We start from the raw sequence: 27579 nt of genomic DNA on the forward strand, positions 1-27579 counted from the left end.
AGTAAAAATAGGAATATTAAAAAGATGTATAATAACAGCACTGAGAGTATGCACTAATGAAAACGTGAAAACCGAAGTTCAAAACATATGAAAAAGTTTTTAAAACAAAAACTGAGTACCCTCTTTGCATAACTAATGGCACAGCTAAGAAAAACTAACACAAAAGAACAACAAGACAATTAGATCAATACATCCAACAAAACAAGAGAAGAAATGCATTTAAGGAATGATACTATCTGTAGATGTTACTAGTGAAACACTGATTATATTATGGTACACATTAAACAAAAATCAAAATAAAATAAAAACTAAAATTTTAATCAAATCAGAGACTAACATCAAAAGTTTTTTACTGATTTTTTTATAAGAATGATATATATGGTAATGGTTTTTTGGTTTTTGCGCAAATCTACTCGAGAGCTATCTGTGCTAGCCGTCCCTAATTTAGTAGTGTAAGACTAGAGAGAAGGCAGCTAGTCATCACTACCCATCACCAACTCTTGAGCTACTCTTTTACCAACGAATAGTTGGACTGACCGTCACATTATAACGTCCCCACGGCTGAAAGAGCGAGCATGTTTGGTGCGACTCTCAGATTACTAGTCGAACGCTTTAACCCACCTGGCCATGCCGGGACCTATGATAATGGAATAGCTTATAAAATAGAATATTTAAACAGCAAAAGTATATATATATATTATATATATATAAGTCACAGGCAAGAGAATAATCACCAGAAAAACGAAAAGAATCAGATGTAAATTAACATATGATTGAAAAACAACAAGAAATAAACCTTAAAAAAGTACTGAAGTACTTAATGTAGAGAAAAACACAAATAACAGAAAAGTTCTGGAATCACGTGTTGTACGTGAATATGCCTCACTGTAGGAAATAAAACGTTATACAGAAATAAACCTGTTATTCCACAAACAGCTCTCTCAAAACCATATTTCTCGTAAGTCATGTGAGTGCCTTTTAAAAAACAAATGTGTGTGTGTGTGTATAACGTTTGTAAGTCAGTTGAACATAATATCTCATTTTTAACGACGACTAGAAAATATACTAACTCTAACAAGGATTAATTTAGCTATACTATACTGTTAATTAAATGATGTGTTTGAAATTGTAACTTTAAGGACAATGTGATGTGGTACTTTATGCAGATAACATGCTAAACACAGAGTCGCGGTTTAGGTTTCATGTAGATAAAACGTCAGATGTATGTGTTAAGATTTACGTCAATTTTAATTTACAGTTGATGGATTATTTCAATAGTTTGTTTTTATAATTTTAAGTGATAGCATAAAATCGTTTATATAGAATTACTAAAATAATAAGGTGTGTTAATAATAATTTTATATAGGTGATATGAATCCGCTCTATAGTCTTATTACCGCTAATTTTCTCTCTCTATATGACTTTACTGTAAATAAGTTCCGTGTATCTGTTTATATATTTGTTTCTACATCTATCCATCTGGATATCACTTCTGTCTGTCTTTGTATTTATCAGTTTGTCTTCATATTTAATATTTTCTGCCAGATTTTATCTGGTATTGTTTAGTCCATGTCCTGGCACCGCTTTTCTTTTCTTCATCAAATCTCTCTAATGTATTGTAAAGAAAAAAGAAAAATCAACGATCCGCGTACAAACACTACATAGATGATTTTAAGCTTTTGTATGCCACAATCGAGAATAACACGTATTTCAAACACCCCACCCATCTTAACACCACACGCAATTTAGGCTTATTGAAGCTAGTTAACTCAGCGTGTTTTCTTAGACTTACACTGCAGATAGGAGCGCTATCTTAAAGTGATCGTTAAAGCACCCTACTAACATCTTTTCACATTTTCTCTAGCCTAATTACTAAGCGGCAATCACACCGGCAAGGTTTGTGCACTTCAGCGACCTCTGTGAAAAGCAGCGAGACGTACACCACAATGCCTGGGTCGACTTCTGTGCTCAAAACAGTATTGCTAGTAGCTGTAATGCGTAAGGAAGTGTATGTGTTTGAAAGAATGATTGTATGTAATTATGAATAGTTCATCCAATAGAGAAAAAAAACTGTTAATAAAAAATTAGAAAAAAAAGAAATTCGTCGCTAACTACGAGAGTGAGTGCCTAATGACCTGTTGCCATTTTATAAAATTATTATACATACCTGTCGATACTTGTCACTGGCATTAAATAAATTTGCTGAAATTCACTGCAAGTAGCTTTCGACATTATTCATGTACTTAAATTGTTCAGTGTCAATACCATTGCACATAATTTTAAACTTTTGTGCGTTATTTACTGCTACTAAGTTATAGTTATTATAAATGTGTACCACGTTCTACACTATTTTTTCTTCAATTGACTACTTTCTGTGCTATTAATTAGAGTTTTCACATTCCCTTCTACAGTACAACCGTAGAAACGTATATTTGACACAATATATAACCGTTGTTTTGTCTTTGAAAACTGTAATACTAGCTATGAAGAAATATATTAACCACCACATTTCTTAAAGCTTACCAGTTTCAGATACATGATGAAATGCTATAACGTATGTCTTTTATTTTTTAGTCGCGACATAACGGCTTGCTGAATGTCTCTGAATATTTTTGAAGTACAGTCTTTCAGCTCATAGCTCCACCTAATGACCGATTTAAGATATAATTACAGCCGCAGCTATTGATAATTCCCTCTTGTTTCTTGCATTTCTAAAAATAAACGTGATAGTGAAAGAGGTTAAACACGTACTACAATCTGCTTAAAGTCCCATTGCGCGTCTTAATTTGTTTTTCATGATGCTGTGTTAATTCTCAAACCTTAGTGTTAAATAACAACGCAAATAATCTCCAAATATGTTATTTTGGTGTTTATGAAAAGTTTTCCAAACAGTTATTGTACTAACTTTCAAAATGTTAACATAAAAGATGAAAAACTCATTTTTAAACATAGATTTTCTACAACTGATAAACTGATAGGTAAAAAAGTTTGTATTGTTCAAAAGCTCTTATAATTATTGGTGAAAGGCAGTTTTAGTGCTTTTTATCGTTTGCCATACATTGTGATGACTAAAACAGTCATAATTTCTGTACAATCGACTCTCAATTTTAGGGTTAAAAACTAAACTGCAAACGTTAAACTTGTTTCAACAAAAATAATGTTAAGAAATTCGGATCATGTGGAACATAGAAAACATTCAGTCTTGGCTTAGGTTTAGATTAAAATAAATAGATAGTCGCTGAGGCGTTCATAAACAGGAAAAATACTAATTTAATTGACTTACAGTCGAAGACGTTAGTTTTCTGAAGGGTAGTGCACTGCCTGATTCTTTACACCACTTGTCTCACAGACAGTAAGTACAAAACGTAAAAGAGGTTTATAAGCACGTGTTTACACGAGGTGGTCGATGTAGTAAAGCTGAGTTTTCTGATAAAGAAAACGTAGAAGATTAATCTTTCCTCTATAAATCATCATCGCTACAAACGTCATTCACTTTGTGGTATATCCAGTCATAAAAAAAGATAACGTGCACAATATAATTCTGCCCCACCACTTCACGTCAAAGCAAAGGCTTAAAGAGGTTAATCCCTTAACATCATAGCTTGATGAACCAATGAGGATACAAGGATCATAATACGTGACTAGAGACTAAAAATGTTAAATTTCAAGGTAGTTAAGATTTTGAATTCAAAACTGTCAAAATTAAGTAAAAGGGTAAAGCATGTTCAGGTCATCATACTTTTCTCTTTTTGTAATAACTCTTCCTCGGTTCTTTTCCTGGCATCATCAGATTAGCCAGTGAGAGTGAAATGTTCGATGACCCAGTACACCATCATAATGTAAGAAACCTAGTCATCTCAGCCAATCCATCAAAATTGATAAAGTTAGTTAGCATATGCTAGACAATTTGTATGGCCTTTTAGGTCTTCTCATTAAATTACTGATGATATAATAATGATTTAGGCTTTTACTCTATATATATTTGTGACACAGTAAAACAAATAAAAAAACATATTAAAGTTGATCCTTTAGTTCATATAAATCGTTTCTAGATTGAGTTGTGAGGACATATAAAGGGAGTAGACTGAATGCCAGTGTTAATGAGTGTATATGCTTCTGTCTACTTGGTCAGATGGCTAATTCTCTCTAAGAAAATTATTCAATCAAATGTAGAACAACCCATTATAATATTCTAATCAACTTATCCTCGTGTGATTGGCAATTTCTTCTGGATACACAGATTTTAGAACATTCTCGCCTGCCATACTCTTCATTAGTAAAACATGTATTTCAGTTCTGTGAAAGTGTTAAATATCCTTGGGTATTCTACAATTGTTATGTTACAATTTCTCTTAAATATCTTCAACTGCCTGACCATAGGAATTACTAGTGACAAAATTAATCATTTCCTGCACCCATTCAGAATGTATTAAGAATGTGCACTCTCTTCAGCATATTCAGCTTTCCAAAGTAATACCAAAAATTTAATGAGCCGATACCTTAATTAACATACTTCACCACTTTCCTTTAACTGTAAAACCCATTTAATGTTAGATTCTATCAATGAGGATATCAGTACAACATTAAATACTTGGTGTATTTTTTGATGCTAGGTACACATCCTACCAATAAGTAGACTCCTCTCGACTGTACACGTTGAACAGCGCTGTTACATTGTATGCAAATAAACACAATGTTTCAATATAGATATGGCTCAGTAAAGACCACACAATACATGGTAAGAACAGAAACTAACTGTATTTCACATCGTGAGCTAGTCACTGGAAGTGTTAAAAATTCTTGGTTTTAGCTGTTTCAAAAATGATTCACTTGGAAGTTATGTATATGGACAGACGTATAATTAGACAATAATACAGCCATTAACAACTTTTTATTGCCGCTATCCTGGTGGCTTCAGCTGAACCTTGTCAAATTTAGTTAACCGTGAGGAAACCTGATGACAAATAAGGTAAAAATAAACAAATATTGTTTACTAACTGCACTGGGCTTTTCTAGAGTCTATAACTTTGTAAATGTTCATATAAATACAAATTTTGGTAACCGGTTATCTTATCAAAAAAAATCAGTGCTTAGTTTGTGCAACATATTCTTAATTTGTAGTATTGTAGCTGATCTTATTTTGTAAATATGAGGTTTTCTTGTACTATTTGCGCTTATCTTGTAGCTTAAATCAAACTTTTTTTTCTACTTTCAGGTTTATCAGTTAATCCTGTATATTTCACTTTCACTTGGATAGTGCCTGATATTCAATCAGTTTGTTTGTTTGTTTGGAAATTTCGCACAAAGCTACTCGAGAGCTATCTGTGCTAGCCGTCCCTAATTTAGCAGTGTAAGACTAGAGGGAAGGCAGCTAGTCATCACCACCCACCGCCAACTCTTGGGCTACTCTTTACCAACGAATAGTGGGATTGACCGTCACATTATACACCCCCACGGCTGGGAGGGCGAGCATGTTTAGCGCGACGCGGGCGCGAACCCGCGACCCTCGGATTACGAGTCGCACGCCTTACGCGCTAGGCCATGCCGGGCCAATATATTCAATCAGATCAACCAAACTTTCATCGTGCAATTAAATATAAAAAGGGCCAAGTGCCACATGCAAATACTTATAGTTGCATAGCAAGTATTTTTGTACGTATTAGTTGAACAGGATTTCAGGTACAATTAACCTAAATTTAGAAGCAAAATCTGTTTTTTTATGTCTCTAAGGTTTACTTCTGTCACCTTTTCGCCATCTTCCGGGCATCTATCTGATTAATTGTACTATGAATAAGAACTATCCTAGTGGCTTGTTTAGTTATAGTTGAGTAACAACCATTTTCTTTCACTGTATTAACCTGGGATACTTGTTGGTATTTTAGTAACAATGATAAAAATCATTTTTAATTACTGTTTTTTCCTTTTTTTGACAATTCTTCCACTTTCTCAGTAGCCTGCTACCACTAATAAAACCATTGTTAGTAAAACTGAAATAAACTGACTAGACTATAAGGAGTGTAATTATATGTTTTTTTTTCTTATAAGCACTGCGTCATAACCACTGCACTTGTTTTTCTTTCGTGAAATACCATTTATGTGACTACTTGAACTTCACGTTTTGTATTAACAGACTTTGTTTCTAAACCCTAAGCACAAATGTCCTCTTCATATGCTTATTCTCGGCTCTTTTTACAATGTATATCAGAAGAAATTTAGTTGAATGGACAGCAACTGCCTGCTGTAGAAATACAAGTATAGAGGACGATGTTTCGAAAGCCTTCAGTCTCTCGTCTTATATCAAAACCCAAATGATCCTTTTCAGTCAAAGTGAATAAATATTATGGAAGACATGTTTAATGACTCTGGTCTGTATAACATATGGATAAATGAAGGTGGTGAATATACATAAAAAAATAATACAGCAATTACTTAATAGTATAAATTTTCAAGAATTAAATGCTAAATTCTACCAAAACATTAAATGTGTTGTATACAAAATTTTTAACACATAATGTAAAAGTTAAAATTCTCTAATTGAACTGGATTATAAAGACAGATCTAATTTAATTAAATCTTATTGTAGAAATGTTTTTGTTTGTCTAAAATAATATATTTTCAGTTGTTAATCCTGAGGAATTATTATGTAATTGGTATAATCAAATCTATCTGGATGATGAATTCCGTTGTATACCTAAGTGTACTTATTCTTTTGAGGAAAAAACATTTTTGGGTTTTAAAAGCAGAAAAAAATGTTAATATGTTCAATTTTAAAAAGTGTTGTTAATTATACGTATTGAAGTAGAATGAAAGACTTACTAAATTTGTAAGTGTTATCTTGATAAAATGTAATAGAACCTGAAACTGTATATTAAAATAATTCTGTTGTATCTGGTATTCAATCTCTTAGAAGCAGTAGGCAGATTTATAGTATGTCCAAAGCAACCTCATGGTATTTTGTTACATAAATATTCTAACAGTGTCAGTTAGCTAGTTAAAATTATATTTAGTTGCTACATATGTTCTTTGATAGATTGTTTAGGCAGAGTATTCAGATGAAACTTTGTAGAATGGACGGCTTCCGCCTTTGACCTGAAGACAAAAGGCGGAAGACTTTCGAAACGTCGTCCTCTACACTTGTGTCTCCACAACAGGCAGATGCTATATATATGTTGTTTGCAAATAGTTTATATTTTGCATGTTAATGTACTCTCACACTCTGAAAAGGGTGATCAGAGAGTATGTTAAATTTAAAATGAAACTTTAAGAAAACTTTATCTTTCATTTGATTTATTCAGTCTATATAAAGTGTATAATGCAATTGCTCTAAACTGCGAAACATATATACTCTACGAAAAAATTGTTAACACAATAATGCTAAATTTATAGAACTAGTCATTTGTTCATGGTATATGTTTATACAGTGAGGTTTGTATACTATTAGCTAAACTAAGTTATACAAACTTCGAAAAAAGTTTCCACTTTACGTGGTTAAATCTTAACGCCTAAATCGATTTTCATATAATGGAATGTTTAAGACTTGCAGGAAATTACTCATTGAGTATTGAAATAACTTTGTCAATCATCGCAAAAAACCAATTTTATAGTGTGTGCTACAAAGTGACCATTGCAAGACAAAAAGGATCATTTTTTATTTTGAACCAGTGTAACGAATGATGAATGTAAACGTTTGATCATATAAACATAATAAACTATAATACACAGTTTATTCTATCACTATTTCAGTAACGTCATGTCACCCTGTCACTATTCCAGCACCACCAGATTATCTTGTCACTATTCCAGTATCACCAGATTACCTTGTCACTATTCCAGCACCACCAGATTATCTTGTCACTGTTTTAGTAACTCCAAATTACCTTGTCACTGTTACAGTAACTCCAGATTATCGTGTCACTGTTACAGTAACTCCAGATTACCTTGTCACTATTCCAGCAACACCAAATTACTTTGTCACTGTTCCAGTAGCTCTAAATTACCCTGTTACGATTCTAGTAACTCCAGATTACTCTGTCACGATCTCAGTAACTCCAGATTACCATGTCACGGTTTCAGTAACTCTAGATTACTCTGTCATGATTCTAATAACACCACAGAATGAATAATTAAAATACTGAATTACAGTGGTTGATTTGAACATCAAGAAAATGATACTGACTTTTTTGAAACGGCAATTGAGGTAAACAATAGTCATTAATAATAAATAAATATCAGCCAGATTTTTTTTTTAGATTATGTTATAATGATATATGCGAGTAAAAACGTCTACGGTACAGTCATTTCAAAACTGTAGATGTTCCATTATAACAGTTTTAGTTTTACACTTTTTTTCATTCCTGTTAAGAGGTATAAATATAATGCTGGTATTTAACCCCAACTTAATTACTTGGTTTATTTGTTGTTAGCATTTTACCGTTGTATAACTGGGATTTCAACGTAGAAACTTGCTTGAAAACAATCGGACTTGTTTGCTTCCAGCATTTAGATCAAATGAAACATGTTTTAATTCGTATATCATAAAAATGTAACCTTATTAGAAAAATCCAATGTCCCAGTTTTCTCGTAATTCAAACACGTATACACAGTTTGATGTAAAAATAAAAAATGAAAAGCGGTAAAAATTCTCTGAATGTTTTTAATTTTTCTTATAGTGAAAACCTATGTTTCAATAGTTTTTGTATATAATGCCTTACAGTTTCCTTTTTTTTTGTTCTTTTATTCACTTGCTGTCTCCATGAAGATAAATAGTCAGCAGTTAACGAAAAATTTTTTTACAACCGTGCTTGGGGACAACAGAAGCCAGTGAACCAGTAATGTTGGTAAAACCACTGTTGTGGATCCAGTCTGTTTTATTGTGTTGCGAGAAGTTTCTTTCTCTTTTTTTCATCCTGTAAAAGGTTGGTTAGGTATAAATTGCTGTCCGTAGTGACACGTAAACGCAGCAGGATATATATTAAAGTTAGGCTTAGATGTTTAACTATATATCTTGCACTGATACCCATTAGCAAGAGACTGGAGGCTCAGACTGATTCGTTTCACTTAAAGTCAGCAAACCAAAGATTTGTCTCACAAAGACTCATTGGCTTTTCATTTTTTGGACATTTACAAAATATAGTAAAAAATATAGAGGTGAGAAACTAAAGCCATATACACATATTTCAGTGCTCACTGAAATTTGTTCGTTTTTCTTTACACCTTATCTATTACCACGGTACTAAACATAGATTTATCACAGAATGTTGAAAGTATATCTTAAATTAACATCAGCATTTTTGCGGCTGTAACTTCGGATTCCTGGTATTTGTCTAGATTGTACTGCACACTGTTTGTCATGTATAAAACTATAAATTCCAACCATAAAGCTTATACTATCATGTAAGACAAACAAAACTGTTTTTATAGTTTAAAAAGTAAGAATAAATTTCGTAAAATAAATAGTAGAAATGTATTATTAGCATATTCACTTTCGACTGTACGGCATATTTTATACTAGTCTTACACTTGGTATAACTTTATTACAAGACAAATTGAAAATGCTAACTTTTTTAACATTCTTTCTTTAAAGTTTGGAAGAGAAGGTATCTTCTAAACAAAACAATAACTCCAACACATTTTACAGCATTCTATGAGTAGTACAACACCTTACATTTAGCGAATGCTATACATGCCAAGAAATATTTCATGTTACAGATAAGCTGTGTGCATTATGAATGTGATATTTTACAAGACTTTAACATCGTTATGTGTACTGACGATAAAAATTTGAGTTATAACTTTATAAATATTGTATTTTTTTGCAGTTCTGAATATCTAAAAGCAAATAAACAACGGGGAATCCTTAAGAGCCGCGGCTGTAATTAGATCTCAAACCGGTTAAGAGATGGAGCTATGAACTAAATCCAGCATATTTAAGATCAGATAGATATTTGTAAGAACTATAAGGAATATTAAAGCTGCAACTGATATAAACTAACTATAAATGTAGTCTTAATTTGATATTTGTTTCATAAGTCCTAAGTCATAAGAACACGAAAAAAATAATGTGTTATAACTGAAACATCACTTTCATTCCATGCTTTATGCAGAGAGATTTGTGAACTTTAATTTCGACCTAATGGCATTTCTTTATTATGACTGACTCAGTGCTTAATAATGTATCATATATCTACGTGTATTTAGCTCACCAATGTAGTTGATAAAAAAAGTGTTTAGGAAAACTTTACAAAACTCCGAACCAGATAATTACAAGATATTTTAATATGAGAATGTTATACATCACACGATCTTCTACTAGAAAACCTAAAAATGATCATTATAAAAAATGCTCTATTTATTTAACAATAATCAGAGGTTTCACAGGTAGCATGAAAGGTTGAACAGCTAGATAATTAAATAAATAAAATAATGCGTGTGTTTTGTTTTACAGCAATGCATCAATTGGCTATCTGATATGTCCACCCGGGGGAATCGAATTCCTGATTTTAGCGAAGACTTTTCATCGTCGCACTGGAGGTACATAAATAAAAAAAACAATTTTGCAGAAAAAAACAACTGACTAGATCGAGTAAAATATATATATAGTTCTAAGTCTCAAAACGTCGTTAATTAAACTGAAAAGACTTCTAATTCCTTAAGGAAATCTATTACAAAAGTTATTTCAACACCACTAGGTGGTCCGACTATTCGCATTCTTGGTTTAATCAAAATAACCTTATTTGCAACCATATAAATTTCAAGATACAGACAAACAATGTCACGAATCTCACTAAAAAAGTACTTTTAATCTTAACATTAGTTTTGAAAAATGGGCACACAGCAATATGTTTTTTAAGTAGAAAGATAATTTGAGATAATCCTTCCTCTTTTTCTTTTTTTTTTACATTTATGGGTACAAAAACATAAAACTACGTTTGGCTCCGCCAGGAGTAAAGAATGTCATGCACGATGGACACACCCCTACAGTATAACAAGCATTCGACTCATGACGGTACCTAACGAGTTGGGCCATATCAATTACTGCTACGCCCACCTCATGTTGTTCCATACGGCGTTGGTTGAGCAGACCTTGGGTTTCCTGACCCTTTGCTAGAGGGATGGCAATGATGGCTGGACAGGAACGCCCTTTAGTGTGCTGAAGTTAAATCTATATACACACACCTAGCGCCAGTCTTGCGTAATCGTTAGTCACTTAGGCGAGACAAAACTGTAGATGAGAAGGGGCGCACCAGCGATTATGATATCAACTTATGAATAAAGTAAATACCGAAGTCAGAAGGGCACATGAGGGCACATAAGCTTCTTCGTCACGTAGAAAGATGTTAAATAAATGGACATTTCCCGAAACCTTACAGCCTAACTCCACTCAACAATATCATCTGTATTCTGAAAAACCCAGAGTGCTATACATAAATTTTGTGAACGTGTTTTTATTTGCTTTATTTACATTTTTGACAATATATATATATATATATATAATTACGAAATATCGCGTAGTCACATGGCTAAACCATCTAACTTGTAACTATTGTAAACGTCAGAAAAGATAGAGAAAAGCAGGGGTACCTTCAAAACAAAGAAATAAAAAAGTCCAGTAGCGCACTGTGAAGGTTTCTCAACACTGTATTCTGTGGCAGGAATTTTACACGTGATTCTCAAGATTAAGTTTTCTCTGGTAATTCATGCACATACATATTTTTTACTTCGAAAATGAAACTTGTACAGCTATTATATGGTGATGAATCTCGTTTATTATAGTTTATATGTTTAACATGATAACAAAACTTCTTAACCGTCATTAAGAAACATTTTATAAAGACCTCCATCCTTAAAAACTCCAAACATCTTAAGCTATCATATATGAACACTGCTATAAAACTTCATTATATTATTCACATATCAGTTATAAGCACTGATAAATGAAAAAAACAACAATACAAGAAACTTCCATTACGTAAAATATTAACTTACAGTTGCAGGGTGAGGGTTATACAATTGTGCAGACGATATTTCATCAAGGATAACCAACTATTTAAACATATGTATTAGCAATTTTAAACTGAAATACGTTTACTATAAGCGTTTCTAAAGTTGTTTATAAATTGTTTTAAAATAAGCTTCATATGTTAAATTAAGAAAGCAGGGGCATAGAGTTTTCAAGTCACTCGCACTGAATGGAATCTTAGAAGTTTCAATGCGTCACAGTATTTGATGAAAAATGTATATATGGCGTCTTTAAAATAGAACACTGTATGGACAAACATGGAACTTGTAAAAATTTGAAGGGAATACGGATGGGAAACACAATACAAACTTCGTGAATCAATGTTTTTATGCCATAACAAGGATATTGTATTTTATTTTGGATATAGAACGAATAACGATTATTTATACATTAGTTGTTCGTATGTCTCAGTCTAGTAGTGACGTAAAGAAGTAGCAAATATTAATTTAAGTGGTAAAATTACTGATAAGTTTCGTTTACTTTTCTTCGAATAAAATATGATACAAAAATGTACAAACCGTTTTATTTGTCTGTGCTACTTACCTATAATACATAATGTGTCACAAGACACATTCTTCATTGTAAATTTCCGTCTTTAGTTGCTTTGCATTGGTAAGTTTAGAATAGTCTTTGAAATGAAACTGTATTCCTTATTTTTATGTGTCCCACGTTAGGTATCTGACTGCTATTTTAAATGGTTAGAAATGAAATATGCTGTCTTATTTTGGAGGTAGCAACAGTATAAACAACGTGCTTACGTGTTAGCATAAAAAATAAGAAAACTTTATGAATAACAATATACGTAATGGCTTTCCAAAATCTAAGTGTTTATATCTGTCGATTTATCTGTCTAACACTACTTTCTTGTTTTTGTGTCTATCAGTTTGCTGTTTCAAACTTACTCTACTGTTTTGAAAGTGTTTATCGTAACAGTTAGGTACGAAAGTACTTTCTGCGGTGTAGTTAGAAGGCTATCAAAAATAAATATTTGAACACAATAATATTTAACAAATCATTAGTTTGGTCATTATACAATAAAACGTTGTTTATTCACCAAACCTTCAATAGCTAAAATCGACATTAGATCGAGAGTGTCTACATTAGAAAATAAGGCGTCTAACTTCAAAACAATGCTTTTAAAATTGAGTACAAGTACCTGGTAAAGAGAGCCACATCATTGTGACAGTACAGACAAAATAGTTCTTATAAGGACACAATATAATCAGAGTTTTATTTTTTAATCCCAGTGCATATGTGTTTGCTAAAACAAGAAGAAAAAAATAGTATGGGTATACTTCGGTGTATTTGACAAAACCATTTTTTTTTGTACACTCATCTCGTATCTTAACCTTCGTTTATTCACCTTCGAAACATTTATCATATGTCTCTATACCAACGTGTACTATTAAAATATTTATTTCTACAACATGACTATGTAAGTGAACCTATAATATTAATATTTTAGCTATCCAGTTGTATATGTCCATGTGTTTTTTTTTGCGGTCCCTTCCTTTCATTCTTACAGAAGTATGCTAACTGTTTATCTTCAGTATATACTCTACCAGAGACAGGTAAACGCCTGTTGAAGAGCCTTAGTTTCCTGTCAAAACCACAGGTTACGACATCAAACATAGGAAAGTTTTTCGTGTTCCTTCTCTCTAGTCTCTTAACATCAAGGTTGAAACCTCATCGGAAGTAATCATTTTAACGCAAAAACATCACGAAGAGATTGTGGACTTTTTATATCACTCCTTATTTGGAAACTTACAACATCTAACTCCAACATTAATGGTAAACAATGAATTGCTTATGATTGCACATTAATACTAATTGCATCTGTTTATTTAAAATATTCTACACATCATGTTAGCAGTCAACTTAAGTTAACTAATACCAATACAGCTTTAAAACAGAGTTTCTGTGTAGTGAAACACTGTAGTGAAGTTATTCATACACAGTTTTTGGGGCCTTCTTTTCATCTGACTTTCAGCAGTATTCAAAGTCCTTAGCCAATCTGATCAGTTTGGAGATAGTTTGTGCTTGGCATGCAGTAGCAATAATGCTGACTTACTACTTAGATAATGCTTAATATTTCTTTATACAGAATGTAATATCTTATTTTTCTAGTTAGGTTTTGGATTTACCAAAGCAAAAAAATTATCCTTTCCTTTTAAACTGCGCTAACACTAATATCCGTATATCGTATAAATGGCTTACAGTTACTTGATAAGATAGATCCGAGACCTTTCCTTGAGAGTTGTAAATGTCTGTTTACATTAGAAGAACAGCTCTGACAAATTCAATATATATTGTGAAGAGGAAGACAAAGTGAAGAAATATGTGCACTACACTCCAAAAATATTACACTAGGAACCAAAATTTATGTAATCATCTGGACTTTAGGCTGTTCGGTACAGCTTAAATCCTTACCAGGTCCGAGACAGTTCTTCTCCAGTGACTAAATTATGTCAAAGAAATGAAACTGACCGTCTAAATTTTTGGTTTAGTTTAATGCTTTTCTTTATTATATGGTAATTTGATTGTTGTTGTTTCAAAATATTAGCAAACAGTTATAAATGTATTTTACAAGAAATATGACTTAATCCAAATCAATGTAAATAATAATGTACCTTGCTGGTTCAGGGTAAAGGTCAAATAATAAATCAACAATCTGCTAAAGTCTAATTGGCAAGATATTCTCTTCAGACTCCATGTAGAAAACTATGATCATCCAAACAATGTGTAACGTTATAGTCAGTCCATTGTAGAGAATAGACATTCTGTTTGTGATGTCATTTATTTTTCTGTAATCTTTACAGGAGCGAGTGATTCATCGTTCTTCTTTACAAGAACACTGAAAGATGTCTAAGGACTAGTACATGTCTATGTAACTTCCTGTTATCCCATAATTTCCACCTTAATAAAAGCTACTTGCTCTCTGGGTATTAATAGAAGTCTCGAATATTAGTAGACTAGCAGCATAACTCGGTATTACCAGGGTTTTGAAAACAAAAACACTCTTTCTGTTCTTCGTTCTACATTTCGATAGGTAAAAATATATTTTGTGAATTTATGAAAAAAACAACAACCTTACGTTTGATTTTTAAAACTAAATTATGAAACTGGTTTTAAATAAGGGCTTCCTATGAAAGATGTTTTTCGTTTTTCATTTATTAACAAGAACAAATAAGCCTTTATTGTTTTTTACTGTTGAGCATCAAACATAGAGTTGTTCATGTATGAAACGTCAAGTTAAGTCCCACTACCACTAGCCCTATGCTTTATTGATTAACATCGCAAAGTTTGGCTGGAAACTTCAGCAATTTGAAGTCGAAGGGGAAATCAGTTGGAAGTAATGGGATACATTGAATGAGAATGTGTTACCATTTGTTTTTCCCAGAAATAATTTTACTTTAACACACATAACATTCTAATTGAGCATACATTTATTTTGTGCATGAGTTTAAATATACGGTGTATTAGTAAATGTATAATTATCAACCTATACCTAAATAGGCTTATCTATGCTAATAAAAAAATACAATTTCCAGGTTTAACCCATCTTCCACCTCATGCAAGTGCTCTACCAGTTACACTGACTTGACTTTAATATCAGTTTAAACAGTAAGTATTATAATTTAACCTTGCTCTTTTCATGTAGTCTGTTTTATGGTGAATAGTATAATTGTATTTTATAGTCCAGGCCTGCTGTTTGCTTCTTCACAGACAACTTTTAAACTATGCATTTATTTCTTTTGTGTGTGAGATTAAATGTATGATGTATTAGTATATCTATAATTAATTGTCCATAATTAAATGAAAGTTTAGCTCAAACTTACCAAAAATGTCGAGTCTGCGTAGAATCATAACCATATAAAACATGTTAACGATAAAATCGTAGGTTCGGCTAGCAGATGATAGACGCGTAAGATAACGAAAAATTGTGTTTTGTGCACCATCACGTGAGGGGCGTATGACCTACGCAGTGATCGCGGCGGACAAACAAACAAAGAGAGATATTTTAGGTTTTATATATAGATTTATAACCGAATTTCGAGAGTCAATTCTACGATGGTCCTGTTTTTTTTTTTTTTTGTCCTCACTTATTTAGTTAACAAGATAAGACATATTTATAATCAATAAGAAAGTATCAGGCCTGACATGGCCAGATGGGTTAAGGCGTGCAACTCGAAATCTGAGGGTTGCGGGTTCGCATCCCCGTCGCACCAAACATGATCGCCTTTTCAGCCGTGGGGGCGTTATAATGGTACAGTCAATCCCACTATTCGTTGGTAAAAGAGTAGCCCAAGAGTTAGCGGTGGGTGGTAATGACTAGTTGCCTTCCCTCAAGTCTTATACAGCTAAATTAGGGACGGCTAGCGCATATAGCCCTCGAGTAGCTTCACGTGAAATTAAAAAAAACAAGCAAACAAGAAAGTATAAAAAAATCTCAAGTTGTTTCTGGTAAAATTCTAAATAATTCATTTAACATAATTTGTTTAGATGAGTAAGTTTGACAGCCTTGATGTAAAACCGTAGTATTTATTCACAACCTTTCACTGTGTAAACGTTCGTTTATTTTAATTTTAATTTTGTAGTACCTTACATATCCCATTTTATGGAAACTTTGTTGTTCTTCAGTTCATTTAATGTATTCTCAAATAACAAACCTTGTGAACAAGAGTATGGATTTTCTTACTTCATGATATTTTAGTCATAAAGTATCAGGGCTTTAATTCTAGCTGGGGAAACAAATGTCTGTTGACCAATCATAAATCCGCTATTTTTAGTTGTGAAAAATGACGCAGAGTAAACTGCAGTGACTTTATCACAAATCATGGAGATCTCAGCGAACACTTTTCCATACAGTTATATTTATTATATCTGCAAGATATAAGTATATATTGTGTTTGGCATAAAAAAGTCTTGTTGGATAGAGAAGAAAAAAAATCCAGTTATAATACTTGTTTCATTCTATTTCACTCTCTGAGAGTGTGGCTTCTAACATGGAATTCTAAACTCTTTACATTGGCCACTGTGACATACACAATGCTTTAACGAATTAGTACAATTTTCATTTGTTTTCTTCATTATAGTTAATGTGATCAGTGTGTGAAATAATATCACTTGTTTCCAAACTTCCAGGTTTAGGAACTTATCTTTACATGTTTAAATTGCCAGGTTTGTCCTTCTAGTATTAGAGTATTGCTTTGGTCGGATCGTCATATTCTCATTTTCATTAGCACTGATATATTGATCATATGTCAACAAAAGTTATGATCTCAGTGGAAGATTTAGCATTTCTCACTGTGGAGTTTTCTCCTTTTCCTATCATTCTATTCCTAAAGTTACTTGTATAACCTCTTTTTTATGAATCATTCCAAAGTGGTTAGAAGCAATAACATTATGTCTGGTATTTGGTTTGTTTCGAATTTCGCACAAAGTTACACGAGTGCTATTTGCGCTTTGTGTGTTTCTGTTATAGCAAAACCGCATAGTGCTATCTGCTGTGTCTACCGAAGGGAATAGAACCCCTGATATTAATGTAGTAAATCCGTAGACTTACTGCTCTTCCAGCGGGAGATGCTACCTGCGCTAGCCTTCTTTAATTTAGCAGTGTGAGTCTAGTGGGAAGGCAACTAGTTATCACCACCCACACCTAATTCTTGAACTATTCTTTAACCAACGAACAGTGGGATTGACCGTAATATTACTAAGTCCCCACAGCTGAAAGGGAGACGTGTTTGGTAGGAAGGAGATTCACACCAGCAATCCTTATACTGCTAGTCGAGGGCCCTAACCACCTGACCATGCTAGGTCATATCTGGTATTTATTCAAATGTTTATTATTAGTATTTTCAACCCAGCAGTAATTGGTGCAACACATTAATAAATATTCAGAGATTTCTAAGGCTTAGATATAACAGTTCCTAATTTAGAATTGCTAACTGGAAAAAAGTTATGTAGTTAGCAGCTGCAGTTATTCACGTTAATATTTTTAATCAAATAGTAGAATCAACCGTCACAGTTACAACGCCCCCCACCTAACATGAGCATATTAAGTTACGTATAGCTTCTTGAATCTTGAGTTTTCCAATTCTCAGTCCGGCAAGATAGTCACAAGTTTATGCCATTAAACAACTTCATTTTCTATTAAGTACACTCATAATGCACTTAAGTTTAAGTTACATGTAGCTTCTCGGTGTCATAGATGCTCCATACCAGAGGCTCATTTTGACAAACAAACAAAACATTTAAATTAACATAGTATTAAGCATTATGCCCTCCAATAATATCTTAAACTTAAGTTTACACAGTTAGTAATGAAGTCGCTGTTTACAATTAACAAGAACTGCTATTCCTAAATGGATGTTAAAATCTCTGCTAAATCAGTTAAATCACACTTATAATTAACAAACAAGAATATTCCTTGTCTTACTTAATGTATCTAAATTGTTTCGTGGTTTACCGAATGAAGATGAAATTACCTCTCTGTTCTTAGTTGCAATTGTCTTGTTACTGGGAGAGTTCATTCTGGGCGGATGGTCGAGTAAACCCATTAGCTGTTGTATGGCTGATAACACGCTGGAAGTAGTCTAGACACAAAGCTCAGGCTTGCCAGAAAGTGTACTTATCTCTGAGGGAGTATTTGTCGAAGATAAACAGTTGGTGTACTTCTACAAACTTCTTTCCATAAATGGTAACAACTGATGACCCTTGGATTGGTGAACTTATTTTTCTGAGTTATTCTCTGTTCCACTTCATCTTGGTTGTCTTCATTGCCCTGTGTAACTATTTTGTAACTTGAAGTCCAACCGCTGGTAACATAACTTCAAATCCGCGTTTATACATGCTGTTAGTTCCAAGTAAACACTCTTCATCAGTGTCAATTACCCATATACCATGCTGTGTAGAAAATTTTCCCACGTTGGGAATGTCTTACTGCGATTTTATGCCCACTTTTTGTTTGCATCAGGCCAACTTCTTTCTTTATTTCTGAAGCCAATTTTCTATTATTCATTACCAGATTTGATGGAACAAATGTAACCGTAAGATCAGTGTCAATCAACATACTGCAACACTTCTCACCAGTAAATCCACTGATTTATAGACTGGTTTCTTTAAAGACTGCATTCCTTATTTCTATGGGGACAGATGGTGTGTCCTCATTCTTATGATATCGTTTCCTTGGTTTATTATGAACGCCTGATTCATCAAAATCTCCTTTATACTATCCATGTTTTCCTACATTTCTAACAGTTTCCTTCTGTCATCCCTTTGAAGCAGTGCTGACAATATGTCGTTTTAAGTTACAGTTGAAACACCTCATGTACTGTGGTCTACTTCTTCCATCTCAAGTAAACGCCTCCCATCCTGTGGTTTACTTCTTCCATTCTGATAGCTGTAACACCTGAAATTCTTCTAGACAGAAATAGAGTAAATCAATCTATGACAATTTATTCTTACTTTTTATTAACTATATTTTTATATGCCAGCAATACCAAGTGTCGGGAACGCGTATATCCTGTTCAATATTATTACTCACGAGAATCTCTACCATTATCCTCAAATTGAAATTATTTTAAGCAGGGGCTAGGTATGGCCAGGTGATTAAGGAGTTCAACTTGAAATCTGAGGGTCACGGGTTCGAATCTCCGTCGCATCAAATATGCTTGCCCTTTCAACCGTGAGGGCGTTATAATGTATCAACCAATCTCACTATTTGTTGATAAAATAGTAGCTCAAGAGTTGGCGGTGGGTGGTGAAGACTTGTTGTCGGCTAGTGCAGATAGAACTCGTGTAACTGCGCGAAATTCAAAAACGAACAAATAAGCAAATTTTTACGCAAGATTAGAGTAAGTTTATCAATGAGACCTAGGAGGTGATCAAATGCATCAGTCGAAATTGTAATTGCATCTCAAATCGCCCAAGAAATGACAGAGCTATACGCTAACATTTGTACTTGAAAAAAACAACACAAACAAACATCAGAGCCGTTATGCCGAGATCTAAAAAATTGCAGAGAGACATATATACATCACTTAAAATGCTGGTCTTCTTTTTATTGATGATTGATCGCAGCAGAAACAGCACTGAAACAGAAAGAACCCTGTATCTCAATCTTGTTGATGTAAAAAAAATATCAAGTCTAAAAGCATTGGAAGCAACTGTCCAAGATTCTGAGTACTGACAAGTAAATTTAGGCCAAGTTGTAAGTTTTGAAGCAGATTGTGAAAGTATCATTTTTGGTATCAGACTTAGAGTTGGCAAATTGCTGGCAGTAGATACACTTTGGCTTGTTGAAATATTCTGCATATTTTATAGACTAAAATTCGCCTTGAAGGGCATCTTTAATGCATTACCATCTGGTCATCCAAAAATATTATAAAAAGCTTAAAGAAATCAATTAGCTTTGTTTTTAAGCACGAAATTAGATAAAAGGTATCCATTACAGTATCGAAACTTGTTTTCTAGCATTGCAAGTTCGCAGATATACCACTGTGCCACTGAGGACACGTCAGAAAGATCTCTTCTCTTTGATCAATAGAACTAAAGGGAAAATATAGAAAAGCATAAAAAGATTACTCTTGGCCAAACATAATTGTTCACAGGGAAGAACTTTTAACAAGCCAGTAAGCAGCCTGTTAATAACATAATAAAGATTTGTAGAAAGCTCAAATATTTTAAATTAATTTTAATTGGATGTTTTGGAGAAATCAGCAGTCACCCTATTATTTCAACGAAGTGACATCTATTTCTTAACCAACCCAGAAAGAACGGACCATGTTTTCTTTTTAATGCAGGGTAAGGAAGACATCGTCAGTTATGGGATACACGTCAGAAGAGACAATTGAAGAGGGACTTACTAAACAATGCTAAAAGACGTTAGGAGGCCTGACAGATATAAAAAAGAAACAAATCGTTGTATAGCCGTTAATGATGTCTTGGACATCTATGCTTTAACATAGATCAGACTAAGGTAGAATTTATAGAAACACATATTTGACTAAAACTATTAGCCTGACCAGAGTACCCAGTTTTATATAATAGAGGAAGTTCAATATAACCATTGCTTATTTCAGTTTCCTAACTTTCATCTACTGTTTGTATCGTAGCGTATAAGCCAGAAGAGTTTAAAAACATCCCGAATGAAGTACATTGTTTCAACGTTTACGCTTTATCTATTGCAAGATGTGAGAATATCTTCGGCACCACAAAGAGAATAGCAAGTGATTGGTTGTCGGACATAAACAGCCCAGACCAGCTTATTAGAATATATCAACGGCTCTGAAAAAGAGGGAAAATGGCGAACTAAAAATCGAAATAAAAGACGTTGGTTGTCTTGCAAACAACTTCACTGGGTAGACTTTCGTCTTATAGACTTTCGTCCTGACGATAATAAAAATTTAAAGAGAGGAACACGATTTGTTAAAAAATGTACAAAATAAGTCAGTACAATCTTCATATTATACAGTAAGTAAATTGTAATTTTGTTGTTTCTAAAAACGATTCCATTTTGGTTTTTCTTTTGCTAATGTGTCTTATATTTTAAGGTAATGAAAAACATGCCAGTTGCCAAAAAAAAGTTAGTTTCAACATTTGTGACATTATATAAACAGTTGATTAAACTTATACAGTTTCTTACTCCTTAAACAAATCAAAATAAGCTAGTAACTATTATATTAAGCGATTACCTTTCTGTGTATTAGTTTTTCAACATGGCAGTTTCTAATTATTATTATTGATTCAGATAACTGTAAGAATGCAGTACAACTGCGTGTTAATTCAAGTAATTTAAATTATTTCTACTGTGTGAATCAGTTGCTGTTTCACAAATTGAAAAGACAATAAATTATTGTTATTTTCAATCACATAAAATATATATATTTGTATCTTTATGCATCAGTCAAATATTTTTAAAGCTTGTAACAGAGAAGCTTGAGAGATTCAGGTGCCGACAGTGCTTTATCTTTCTTATGGTAACCTGAGATCTGACAACCATACCTCTTGTGAACAATAACACTTACAATACTGCCTTTCTATAACACAAAAGTTCTTCCATCTATAGTGACAAGTATGATTTTGCTTCCTTTATACGCTCTTAAAATGTGGTCCATCAATTAGGAAGGGGGTCATAGTTTAAGCTCACTGTAGAATTCCCACGTATTAATTCAGAACATAACCATTCAGGGGTGGTCCTGTCATTGATAGATCAGCAAAATAGTCAAATTTTTACCCACATGCCGAGAAATTGCTGTACCTACCACTGCGAGAAATACTGTTTTTCAAAGGTGAGTTTTATTCCTGAGCATTATAGGTAAGGGGCAAGTTGGAATGTATGGGGAGGGTAGGGAAGAACTAACTTAGCTCTACAAAAGGAGCAGTGCTGGTTAAAATAGCGTCTAATTTAAGTAGGCTGTTTATGCAGTAATTATTAAACAAAGCAGAAAATAACCTTGAAACTTACCGAAAACAGTTTACAATCATTTTTGTTGAAGCATTCAGAGGGCGAAATCTTTAAACAAACACCACATTGTCTTTACTCGTTCCGAAGTTTCCTTTAATTTTCAACTCGACCATAAAGTAAACAAATGTACGAAACTAATGAACCATCTTTGTAAATATCTAAAGGCTATTAAACCTTTAAATGTTTCGGAAGTTTAGTGAGCTTTGACGATTTTAATAGATAGATTGGAGATCAGAGTTTCATATAATGATTAAAATTCAAGATAATTATTAATATAACAAAAACTGTTCGTTCACGGTTTTACAGACACTTTTAACTCGTTAAAAGTATTGAGTTGTCAGCTTAATTTCCACCTGTTTTTACCAAGATTGAAGCAAATTTGTCTTTCTCTTGACGTTTCAGTTGTTTCCATGAATCGTATTAAGTGTATAAATATTAACTTCAGTACACTTTGATTTTCAATTTATAATCATTAGTAGCTTTTGATCAAAACAATATATATTGAAAAAGCAGAAGATAAGCGTTATATATTGGTTGAAGCGCATTGATTAAGTTATTGTAGACTTTTCTCTGTTATCAATATTTTCTGTTACAACCCGATAACGTTTCATGTGAATCAGAGAGCTTAGGAGATTTTAGGTTAGTTCTAAATCGACACACTAAAGCCAACCATGTGAAATAATCTTCGTAGTAAAAGTATACATAATACATAAGTATAATACAGTAAATAAAAATTGAAAAATAAGCGTATTTTGCGTATTAATTAGCGAATACTCTTAATAAGACTAATATAAAAATTAATAAAATATAACGTACTCTGAAGACATAAAAATCCCTGAGAAACAGGAAAATAGCTATGAGAATGAACACCAAGTTTTATAAAACAAATTATTAACGAGATGATTTGTATATAAATCAAACACAGATACATAAACAAATATATGTTTTCGTCAATTGTAAATGCACTTGTTACCCTAATATAGGCATTGAAAGAACTTTGGAAATAAACTACACTTACTATTTTAGAATTTTAATCTGTAAAAAAAATGTCAGCAACTTTTCCATCTGACTTGGATTACAAAAAAGGTAAAGTACATTAATTAACAATGAATCACACTATAAAAGAGGCTCGGCATGTTCAGGTGGTTAAGGCGCTCGACTCGTAATCTGAGGATCGCGGATTCGAATCCCCAATACACCAAACATGCTCGCCCTTTCCGCCACGGGGGCATTATAATGTGACAGTCAATCCCTCTATTTGTTGGTAAAAAAGTAGCCCAAGAGTTGGCGGTGGGTGATGATGTCTCGCTGCTTTCCCTCTAGTCTTACACTGCTAAATTAGAGATGGCTAGCGCAGATAGTCCTCGAGTAACTTTGCGCGAAATTCAAAACAAAACAAACCAGTATAAAAGTTCACCAACTATTTTTTCTTTCTTTCTCAATGATCTGACGTGTTAGTAAATCTTGGTTTCTTTCTGCAGACATCATTATTCTTGATTATCTGGAGCATCTGGAATAGTGTTGCTTCTCGATCACCAAGTTGACGTTTGCTACTGACGTGTATGGCAAGTTATTTGACAAGTAAACTAAAACAGGCAAAACCGTTTGTGAAAACCTTTGGCTCCACGCCAGCGTTTCGAATTATCACGTGCGTGTGGTTAAATTTTCCACACAAAGAACATATCGTAGACTTAAAGTACTGAAATACAGCTAATGACTGACCAACGTAACGTGTTTGCTAGAAACAGTAATGGTTTTTCTATGCTCAGTACTTTGAAATTCCTGTTTCTACCTTCTTCCAACTCAGAGAGAGAGAAGATAGAAAAATCCCCAGGAATGTTATGGCAGCTTGTACACAGTTTTTGGAATAAGAGAGATTTTACCGTCTCTCACGTATGCCGCCTATGCTGTATTATGTTTACTAGACGTTTTTTTTTCTTTAGCATATTCGCGCCGAGCTATAAAATGGCTAGCAGTTCCTAATCTTGAAATGAGGTATTAAATGGAAAGCATACAATCGTAGACTCCGACCACTACTCTAAACAAATAATGGAACTTTATTATCAGTCTTCTAACGTACCCAAGGCCTCAAAGTCCGAAGCGCGTTTGTTTTTTTGTGGTAATATACCCGAACCATGGACTCTCGGACCTATACTCCAGCATTAGCCATTAGGCAACTTTCTGCTCAATCTTAGAAAAAGAGGGAAAAGGTCTTTGTTATTATATATAAGAGTAGTTAACAAAATACGTTCTTAGTTTTTTTCTACAAGGTTTTGGTTTCAGTTTTTGATCCACTGAATAACAAAATATTTCACTTTGTTGGTAGTTTTACAGCTCTGTGTAAGAAAAAAAAAGATTTTTCTTCACTTTCATTTCAGTCGTCTTTTATTACATAACTTTTTATGTTGATTTCAAAATAAAACATGTAATCATATTATGACGTCATTTTCCAGTTCGATATATTTATCGTTTAGAAGAAGAATATTTGTGATCAAATTAGCATGCAACACATTCTTTTGCTACAACTGTAACTTAACCCTGACATTGGAAGCAATTGGAAGCTAGCTGTGCTAGCCGTCCCTAATTTACTAGTGCAAGATTAGAGGGAAGGAAGCTAGTCTTCACCACCCTCCGCCAATCCGCTCCGACTGCTGAAAGGGTGAGCATGTTTGGTGTAAAAAGATTTCGAACCCCCGACCCTCAGATTACGAGTCAAGCGCCCTAAGCACTTGGCCATGCCGGGCCTACTTTTCTAGGTCAGGGAGATTTGGTTTATTTAACAGTAACTGAATGATTTTCATAAAGCGCTCTGCATTTGTTTTACTAAAGTCTAGACAACAAATAAATGTCCATTATTAAGTTCTTTTCTGAGTTACAACTTTTCGAGATGAAGGTTGGTCTCTGTGTTTACACACTGTAAACTTTACAGGTTACGACAATCTAGAATTGGAGAGTGGACTAAAGTATTTTTACATTGTTTACTTTCTTTCAGGAGTTTTGACCATACAGAGCTGAATATTGGACTACATCTTACACACTTCTTTCTGTGGGCGTTTATCCAAGTTGCCAACCACAGGAATTACTGTTCTTAAGAAACGACAGTTAATTATGAATTTCAAATATTAAATAGAATATGCCAGCATAAATAATACGTCGTTTTTCTCTTTAGAGGTTATTTTTTATAATTTGTTCTGTGTGTATGTGTGTTTTCTTATAGCAAAGCCACATCGGGCTATATGCTGCGTCCACCGAGGGGAAATCGAACCGCTGATGTTAGCGTTATAAATCCGTAGACTTACCGCTGTACCAGCGGGGGACTATTTGTTTAGTAATTAGAGAAAGATCTTATGTGATTTTTTTTCAATGGTAACGGTTGTTTTAATTTATTATTAATGCTGTTTCATGGAAATTATTGTCTTCTCAGTAAAGGTTGACTGATTTTTATTTTATCTTAAAACTTTCTGCAATAATCTTGTTATATACAAGACACTATCAATTTACACTATTTCTACGTTGGGAAATAAGATTTTTTCCCCGGAATTAAATATTAATGTTTTTTTTATTCAAATTATATTTTTCATTATTTATAGATTGTGAAATAAGTTGATCATTTCCCAAACAATCATCTTTTCTAGTAAGCTGTTGAAAAATCACATCATAACTACTCTAAAAAATGCTAATAATCATTCGTCAAGACATGTGTCAAGAAACGTGACAAAACTGATCTACTCTTTGTAAAAACTTAGTCCTCACAATGAGAAACTATTTCAAGAATTTTTTGAGAAAACTTTGAATTTTCAAAATTATAAGCAAATATTATTTATAACTACAGAGAAATATGTTTTGTTGTGTTCAAGTGAACTTCGCTGTTCATACCTTGAATAGTTTTTCTCCCTTTATGGAAAGCATTACTACCTAATATTTCTATTCAGACGATGTCATTTGCTTTAAAGTTCAAAGGTTAGATTAGCAAAAACAGAGCAATCTCTGTTTGGCGTTTTTATCCACCTGACTAGAGCCTTCATCCAAAAGCCACTTGGGTCTATTCGACTGTACACATCGCAGAGACATTTTCCCAGCATGAAAGTCGCCCCTGGTGGGGAGTTGATGAATTCGACTGTCACAGGGCGCCACCTTGCTGCCAAATAAATACATCGTGTCCGTATTCACAAGTTTCCTGTTTGCCGTTTTCTCAGCTGGCAGTCTCGTGACCTGTCCCCTTCGTTAGGGTTTTGCTGTCTTCTGTTGCAACTTTCCCGTTTATTTTATTTTTAATTTGGTAGCATGCGAATTCCTGTCGGAGATCGAAATGTGAAACTTGGCATTGTTTTCTCAGTGTGGGGACCTAATACAAAAATGATTTATTCATCAGTGATACAAAGATGCTGCGAAAAAAAACCCAAAAAAACAGAAGCTTGTTTGAAGAAAAACACATAGTTCATCAATAGGGCCTGGCATGGCCAAGCGCGTAAGGCGTGCGATTCGTAATCCGAGGGTCGCGGGTTCGCGCCCGAGTCGCGCTAAACATGCTCGCCCTCCCAGCCGTGGGGATGTCACATGTGTAATGTGACGGTCAATCCCACTATTCGTTGGTAGCCCAAGAGTTGGCGGTGGGTGGTGATGACTAGCTGCCTTCCCTCTAGTCTTACACTGCTAAATTAGGGACGGCTAGCACAGATAGCCCTCGAGTAGCTTTGTGCGAAATTCCAAAACAAACAAAAGTTCATCAATAAATAAATATATATATATATATATGTACATACGCAAAGGTATGATGAGAAGAGATAATTAATATTGTAGTTTTATTAATCATTTATATTAGTGTATACGTATTTAAGCCTGGCCTAGTGGTTAGCGTGTCTGGACTCTGAATACAAGAGTTCATAACTCCCGTTCCGTTACCACAATATCTCATGCCGCAGTTTTCATCTGGGGTTGAGGTTGGGGTGTAAAAATGACAGCCAGCTCATACTATTAACAATAGTCATAGAGTTGATTGTATCCGCCTTCCCTTTAGTCTGTAAGTTCAAAGCTAAGGATAATTCTGCTCTTAATGGTCCTTGTGTAGTTTCGAGCAAACTTTCTAAACCAA

General features: G+C 33.6%; 1 protein-coding gene across 5 annotated transcripts in view; it reads left to right on the forward strand.

Annotated features, from left to right (window-relative positions):
• Positions 1 to 25944, forward strand: part of LOC143225584 (four-jointed box protein 1-like) — a 141832-nt gene extending 115888 nt beyond the window's left edge. For 2 of the 5 annotated variants that reach the window (XR_013013936.1, XR_013013935.1), the window contains exons 3-5: positions 10445 to 10530; positions 15571 to 15643; positions 25480 to 25944. The gene's annotated coding sequence lies outside the window, so the exon portion shown is untranslated. The remainder of the gene's footprint in view (positions 1 to 10444; positions 10531 to 15570; positions 15644 to 25479) is intronic. The other 3 variants (XR_013013938.1, XR_013013937.1, XR_013013939.1) reach the window with 2 other exon arrangements.
• Positions 25945 to 27579: the final 1635 nt, after the last annotated feature.

This window comes from Tachypleus tridentatus, chromosome 9, assembly GCF_004210375.1.
Source record: "Tachypleus tridentatus isolate NWPU-2018 chromosome 9, ASM421037v1, whole genome shotgun sequence".
NCBI classification, from domain to species: Eukaryota; Metazoa; Arthropoda; class Merostomata; order Xiphosura; family Limulidae; genus Tachypleus; species Tachypleus tridentatus.